Here is an 8,444-nt window from a genome sequence, read left to right on the forward strand (position 1 = left end):
AGGCAATTCCCGGTTCTCATTTTAATCTGCTCGGATCACCAGATGGGTTTAGGGTTTACCACACAAAATATCTTTCACGGAAAAGAACATTGACTTTCAAAGCACAACTGAGCTTGTCTGAAACTTTCATCACTCGTTTTATTATCCTGGTCATAAAGGCCAACTCATCTCGTACTAATCTGTGCACAGGTAAGCACCGTCTCAGCTTTGGTGTTTAGTGTTGTTTATGCCTCCTGGGTTCACTTACGATGTTAACATGTTCCTACAGGGACGGATACATCATTTGGTTTTCATTTGCCTTCAGTGAAAAACAAACTGATGGAAGTGCTGTATTTGTGAAATGTTATTTCTTCTTGTGTTGCATACTGACACGTCCCCCGGGGCACTCTCTCACTCCGAGACGCAGCCTGCAACCTGACATAACATCGTGCTTTTAATAATTCAAGAATGCTCAGTGAGAACAAGTGAGCTCTCAAGTGGTGCTTAGGAAATTTGAAGCAAATGAATAATGCCTTTACGGCGTGGCATTACTAACTGCACCGTTGGTTTGTAAAGAAAACAAAGATAATTCATTTAGATTCACTTATAGTAGGGAGGAATATGGCCCCCAGCTGGAGAGGCATTAATATCCACTGAAGTGGTTGTGACGGGATTTGGGAGATAATTCTGGCTTTGTTCCAGTCAGTATTTTTATTTCACAGCAAGGACGAGATTTATTTAGTGTGCTGACGCCAACCCTTTCACTCCACTCGTCCTGTAATGTGTGGCAGGCCACTGAACCTGGATAAAGAGCTTAGACTGTCTGACCCGCTGCTGCACTCACACACGCACACAAAGCATCATACAGGCGCACACACACACACATTCATAGAGAGCAGCAGAGAGCTGAAAGAGCTGCAGAAATATATTTTTTTTCAAAGCCAGATTGAGTCTTTCTAATTCTCTAAGTGGCACAGTGTAGGTTTTCTGATATGACCTGTGGTCTGTTCCTCCAGTGGAATAGATGCTTTGTGTTTGTTTGCTGTTAAAATGAGGTTTTATTCAGCTGATTGATATTGTTTTGATTGATAATGGGGGGGGGGGGGGGGGGGGATAGAAACAAGATTGTAGCTCAGATCCAATAACATGCAATGTAACACTGATTTTCTCCAGGCAGGTATCTCATTATCTGCAGCAACTCATACAAATGTATTAAATCAAAATTTGAAATGATCTGATTTTTTTGTAGGTAAAAAACCATTTTCCAAAAGTCTATATTTCTTATTTTTTAAACTATTTCTTTTCGCCTTTTTAAATACCTTTACTTTTTCACTTTAATTCATTGACTTTCCTATCTGCTTCATTGCTTTTGTGTGTGTGTGTGTGTTTCATTACTGCAGGTGCTGAAATAGCGGAAATGACTGTATCCGTGGCCTGGCTTTAATGAACACTGTGATATTTGGACATTTTTGTCACTGACAAAGTGCCTTCTCTGCACATCTGCTAGTGAAAAGGGAGTGATGGTGCTTGAAAGAGGAAAGGGGTTGTTTTGATAATCACTTTGACTTGTTCCCCCTTCTTACACTCTTTAATGTGGTGTCATTATTACTGAAATGTAATTAGCTATGCTAATGGGCTGGCATTTGGACTTCCGTCTCAGCACTTATGTTGGGACTGCTAAAAATGTGCTGTAAATGAAGTGGGATGGCGAATGGAGGGGCTGAATGGGCTTGAGGGTTGAGTGCTGAGGTGCTGAGGGTGTGATAGAGGGTGTTATTGAGTGTTAGTGCTAAAGTACTCCAGCAGGAGTGCAGAGAAAGGGTTTTGAAATTAGGAATTGTTGGGGTGAAAGAGAAGAGCTTGAATCAGGAAGTGGATAAAGAAGCTATTGGGAGGAGTAAAGGTGCAGAAAAACCACCAAAACCACTTCAATCAGGTTTTGTGCTGATGTGCATGAGTGTCAGAGTATGCTGCAATTACAGTGTCTCAGTGGCACACAATAAGGCCATGTATTTAGAGCATGATACCTTTAATGTGTGTGTGCCATTAATGTACTGCAGAATAACATACTGTCAGAATAACTAGCATGGAACAGTACTGCCCTGTGAATTTAAATATCACCAGGATGATATAATTCATTTAATGCATTAATAAGTTAATGGCTGACAGTATTTAGGTGGAGTGCCTGTCCGTGTCCGACCGACCACAGTCACAGTCTGAGTTGTGGAGCCATTAATAGATTGAGAGAGATCAGAGATGCTGATGTGCAGAGCTGGGTCATTTAAGAGGCTGCAAATTAAAAACTGAGCTTATGCTGAACCTGTTAATTTTCCCTGTCTTGGTATAGTCTGTGTTGTCTTGTCTGGTCTCAGCATGTCTCTCCTCAGAACAGACACAAAGAAGAGAACTTTAACATACTTGAAGCTGTACTACTCCAGTAGGTGGCGCTGTTTCTCTTTACTCTTCTCATAAGGCTAAGTAGGAAGTCTTGGCTGCTCAGAAAGCAAACCCAAATATCCCCAGGGCGAACAGATTACAATATGAGCAGAAGCGGAGTTATTCCACTCTCCAGGAGGCTGTTTGTTTTTCCTTTAACGGCTGAAAGGAGGCTGTTCCTGCTCTCCTTAGGAAGCCTCACACCCTACAGACATACCTGTGTAAGCGTCGAGCACTGACCCACATCCAACCTCCACAACCTTAGAGAGGGATCTAGTGTTGTATAAGGCTGCCTGGGGCTCAGTTAGGGATCCAGACCAGCTGAGGTTTAGTCTGTTTCAACCCTCCAGCCCCCCTTTCATTTGGAAAAACTGGAACACTTCTGAGGTCTGCAGCCTAAAGGAGTCTGTTGGTTTATTCTTGCACATTCAGTAGACATGAAAATAGTTGTCTCCATTCATCTTATTTTTTTTCCGTGTGTGCACCTGCTCACCCTGCGTTTCCTTTAACTCCCATGGTGAAGCCTAATAATTCCCTTGAATCCTCACCAGCTTGTTTTGATTTTGTCCTGGGGTTGTTTTTCTAAACAGTTTAGCTCTCCAGGGAGGTTTGGTGTTTCCACTGTCTGCTGCGTGGCGTCTAACTGGAAGATCTTTCTAAAATATACCAACAAAACAAAACTGCTGTGTTTTAATAGATTTACTTGAAAGAATGGCTCTAATAGGGCTTTACTTTATTTTGCTTTAGTGTGGATCCAACTGTGTTAAGTGAGAATCATTATCTGACAGGATTTGTGTTGATGGATTCAGGACCTTGGATAGTTCCTTCACACGTTGGAATGAAGCAGTAATTTAACACTGAGTCCTCTTTATCTAAACCCCCCATGACCCTGGACCACAAATAAACAATTTAGATAATAGATGGATGGATGAAATATCTTTAACTTGGCAGTCAGCCTGGTCACAGTAAATACAAATAATTAGTGCATGAGCTCATTAGTAGTATAATCTTTTGCGTTATTTACATCATTGAAGATGTGTGGGCTGAAACACAGTATGGAAAGAGCAGGAGATTTTTGTGGTTTTCTCTGGCTGTAGTGCAGCACAGTCCAACAGATGTTCTTTTCTTCAGTAATATTATTAGATCAGGGATCAGGAGTGTGTGCACTGACAATACCCCACTGGCTTCTACTTTCCGCTGGTGTCAAATTTAGTTTTTAGAGACTGGACTGTGATAAAGGCAATGTTTATGAAAAACTGGACTTCATGAATATTTCTTTGAACTTTTCCTGTCAGTCCCACACTCAGGCACATACACAGTGATGATAGAGTGTGTGTGTGTGTGTGTGTGTGTGTGCGTGTGTGTGTGTGTGTGTGTGTAAAATGAACACTGGCAGACACTCGTTTCAAATGCAAGGCCATGGAACAGGCTGTCGGTGGCAGGGCTGCTACAGGGAAGAGTGTCAGCCATGTGATTATCAGCAGACAGATAGTGGATGACAGCTGCCATTGGTTATTGATGACTTTTATAATTAAAATCCCTCATGGAGGGAACCTAAAGAACAAAAGAGAAAATCACACATATGATGAATGGTCCTTTCATCTTTAAGGCTGATATAAGCCCCATCAGGCTGTTCTGCATGAATATTGCTTTCCAGGAAACTCTGTGAATATGGTTTTAAAGAGCACATTGCTTTTAATATGTTCACATTGTCTGTGTTTGTGTGTTAGGGACAAAATATGAGGAAGAGACAGACTAGGGAGAGAGGTAGGGTGAAACAAACCACACATTTTCTGCTCTGATTGTATTGCAGCAGTGGAGGGTCTGAGGTAATTTTGCCTCTATACCACAGATGTGCTTCTGTTCCATTTCCAACTATCAGCATTACCACCTCTTGCAGTTGGAGAGTGTCTCTTTAGATGTTAATTTTACAACAGTTGGACGAACAATACTATCATTGTCTTCTGTGTTTGTTTTTCGCCTGGTTTGACAGTAAAGTTTTCCAAGCAGAAACCTCCACAGCAATACAGAATGGAGGTAGTTTAAAACACATTCACCTTATTGCCTTTGTTCTGGACTTGCCTGTGTTGTCTATAAGCCCTAAACTTCTGTACCGTGTGTACTTGATGCCATACGACATCCAAACATCATTTCAGATATTGTATTGCCCTCTATTGTGTTCTGCTCTATTCGGTACTCCTCCCACAGAGAAAACAAACAGACGGATGTACTGTATGTGATTGCGGTCGAGATGAAAAGGATCCTTTTTTTTTTTTTTTAGAGAGAGAGCACAGTAGCAGATCAGACAGGACCAGTGCCAGTGATAGTCTGCTCCCCTGCAGGCTCTGTAGAGTAGAAAGCTGCAAGCCTCAGAGCACTCCATGGGATCTGTGTGGATGAGAGACAGGGAGAGGGAGGGTGTTGGAGTCCCAGCAACATACAGGGAATTCCTGCACGTCTGTCCCGATGCAATGTTAGTGTGTGTAAGTGTGTGTGTTTTGTGTGATGCTGTCAGAGTAGTGCTTCTACCTCCTCTGGTCCTAACCTGCTAAACGGTCCCCTTCAACCCACCCACCACCACTCTGTTCTCCCTCTCCACATCAGGATGGGGCTGCTGTGACATCACCCATTCCCACGCACTCTGATTGGCTGGCCAGTGGAGGGAAGTAGATTGTTCCCGCAGCCTAGAGTGAGAAATTAAGGGGGAGAGAGAGAGAGAGAGAGAGAACGTGGGAGGGAAAGACCGAGGTAGAGAGTATGTGGGAGGAAAAGAGAGAGAGAAAGGGAGAAAGCAAGAAAGATTGATGCTGAGGTAAGCCGGCACTGCCCTGCCTCTTACTCACACACATACAGTCTTTGCGTTACGCGTACACTCACATCACAGTCCCAAGCTGCTTAACAGGCAGGAAACCAGTCTGACTGAGTCTGCAGCCCGTTACTGCAGGACAGGACAGAGACGGGAGAGACCAGAAGTCTGCGAAACCTTCCTCCTTGCTTTGCCTCAGTCGCAGTTTCCACTGCTGTCGTCTCGGGAGGTCCAGTGCTCCAGGGAACTCTTTAAAGACACCTTCCAAAAAAAGGGAGGAGAAGCAGCAAGGGCAGGAGCAAGGGCAAGTGTAGCTTCTACCAGAGGTTACTGTGGATGTCCTCACAACGTCCCCATGAAAACAGAAGGGAATCAAGGCGTAGTCTGGGGTACAAGATGGCACGACAAGCAGGGGGCGAAACCTCCCAGAAAAGGAACTCGTCCCTCAACCTGGTGACGGGGTTCTACCACTACCTTCGCGGTAAGTGGGACGGTGTGTGTGCATGGCTCTGTCCCCCCTACTTAGAGAGTGGGAGGAAAAAAAGGAAAAGTACGTGGTGTGGATATTTTGCATGTATGGAAGAGTATACAGTGTGAGTTAGCGTGGTGCTGCAGAATGGGTAGTACGTGCCTGGTGTAGGGGAGTGTGTGCACGTTGCAGTGTGGGTTTCCTTCCCTTCCTAACTGTTCAACTGCAGATTTTTTTTTGGGCAGTCGGTGTGGTGTGTGAGCAGACATTTGAAGGGGGCGTTTCCACCTTGGCAGAGTGTGTGTGTGTAGGTCACTGAGTTTTGAGCCTACAGCAGGTGAAGCAGACAAGTAGCCGCATGTGTCACAGTGCAGCGGGCAAAATGTTTGATTACTTATCTCTCCGTCTGACCCTGTGGCACTCTGCTCATCTCATTCTGGATACCATGCATTCAGCACCTCTCTGACTGCGTCTCCCTGTCTGATAGATTAGATTAGACTGAAACAGACATCATGTTTATCATAATCTTCCCATAATTGGCAATATTACCATAATGTTTCCTTGGCTTTTTCTTGCTCTTAGTATTTATCTCAGCAGATGACTCTAAATGGTTGCTTCAGTTTGTTTTCAGTGCGTTTGTATATTTACTTCCATCCTAAACTGTCCTATTATACTTTGAGTTGACACAGCCTCTAGATTTGAATGATATTTCATTAAGGTCCTCTTCACTGCGGGGCGAACGAAGTGGGAGCTCAGGGTCTGCAGATGAGACTAATGATGGTACAGGCCAGCATTAGCCGTGAAGGTAATCAAGTGTGTTAAAATGCTGCTGCGAGGCTTGGTTGCTGAGGACGCTGGTTTTCCCTTTGTGATGTTAAGACTGTGAGTGTCTGTGTGTTTGTGCAGAGTTCAAAGTCACCTCGTCCCTGAGACTGAGGGGCTGGCACTACGCACGTGCAGACATGTTCTCCGTCACACATGTTCCTCCTCTGCAATGAGGGAGGGGGGGAGCTAAACCTTTCTCATCCAATATTACTGCCCATCAATATTTGATTAGTCCTGGAACCAATCAAAAGATTAATTCATAGACCAGGGACCTGCTCAGTGTTACGTATGACTGTGTGTGAATTTTTCTGCATTATGTATGAGCTGCCACCTCCACCACACACACCCTGTACTTGCCACATCTGCCCACAGTTCCCGGTGACACACTAACCACAATCAGACCGCCAGCATATTTCATTAAGAGGACAGCACTCCCTCACGATAACATGCTTATCTTAAGGATATTGCTTTGTGGTGCAGGTGGCACAGAAAAAACATTGTCACACATGCCAGCCAGTGTACCCAGAGTCCCAGGTAGGCTGGAGATCTGCGTTGAGTGTATCATAATGGGATGTGTGTGACTGCTGCACACGAATTTGTGGATTATAGAAGAAACTGTGGCAAAAGTCCCATTTTTTTATTACATGAGCTGCAACATGAGGAAGGATAAGGTTAAATTGGTTGGTTCTCAAAACGCTGCAGAACATACAAATCTAATTCTCTCTCTGTGGTGTTTGGGCATGTGTTTCTGTTTGCCTGTGCATACATGAGAGCCGAGGCTTGATTTATGTTTTGTCCTCGTTTTAGTTGAGTGTCTTTTTAGGGGACGTCATCAGAAGACATCTATACTATTGATTGTGCCTTTGCTAAATGGGCTTTATTGCTGTAGCCACAAACAATATAGACGTCAATATAGAAGGTTGGTTTTATGTGGTATGATCACTGCACTGAGCAGTGTTATAAGATATAACATGTTACATCCTTGAACTGTGGCTGCAAATGAATAAGACTGTGGCAGAGGTGTGTGCCATCATAAAGGACCAACCACTGCTCCTCTGTGATCTGCTGTTTCTGAGAGCAGGATTTTCTGTTCACACTAAGAGTCATTGGAAGTGGTTTGGATGGTAAATGCCTCCTCTCACTGTATCAGTGTGCAGGTATGATTTGGTGCCACTGTGTTCAGGGACATTAGACAAAGTAATAATATCAAAGTTAATTAGCCATCACCAACAACCTGCTCTGCAAACTCAACCGGCTCTGCAAACAAGAGACAATGAGAAGATTGTTTTAATCCCCTCTTTGTTTATTATTGCATGTGACTGATGGTGACGCTCTGGGCTCTGATTCACAGATGAGCAGGAGGCAGTGCAGAAAAGGACGTTCACAAAATGGATCAATTCCCACTTGGCAAAGGTAAGAGGGTCTGGATGATTCCCACTGCTACTGCCAACATTGTGTGGTACCTTTATACAAACAGTGTGGACTGAGAACTTCCACATCTCATTGTCTTTCCACTTTGAATCACTTTGCTCTTCCATGTCATTGTGACATTTGCTCCATTTCCAGCACATATTGTGGAGCTGATCAGGGGACTGACTGGGCCTACTAAGACCCCCCCGACACACACACACACTCTTACCTGTATGCCTTTCATATTCCTCTTTATTCCCTTAGTTTCTCGTAGCTTGTAGCAAGGATTTCCTCACTCTAATTATCACTTTCACATTACAGCATTTAATACACTGTATATCTTTTTTCCTGGAAGCTACTGTTGGTAATTTAAGCCTTAGTTACCTGTAAGCTCTTTATCTCAATAGGAACCAATTTAGATAGTTCAGGATAACGATTTTGGTTAAAGACCGCCCTCCATTTGCCTCTTTAATAAGCCTGGACAACATAAAAATATTACATTCGATACAGCCGCAAGCA

This window comes from Mastacembelus armatus, chromosome 24, assembly GCF_900324485.2.
Source record: "Mastacembelus armatus chromosome 24, fMasArm1.2, whole genome shotgun sequence".
Lineage (NCBI taxonomy): Eukaryota > Metazoa > Chordata > Actinopteri > Synbranchiformes > Mastacembelidae > Mastacembelus > Mastacembelus armatus.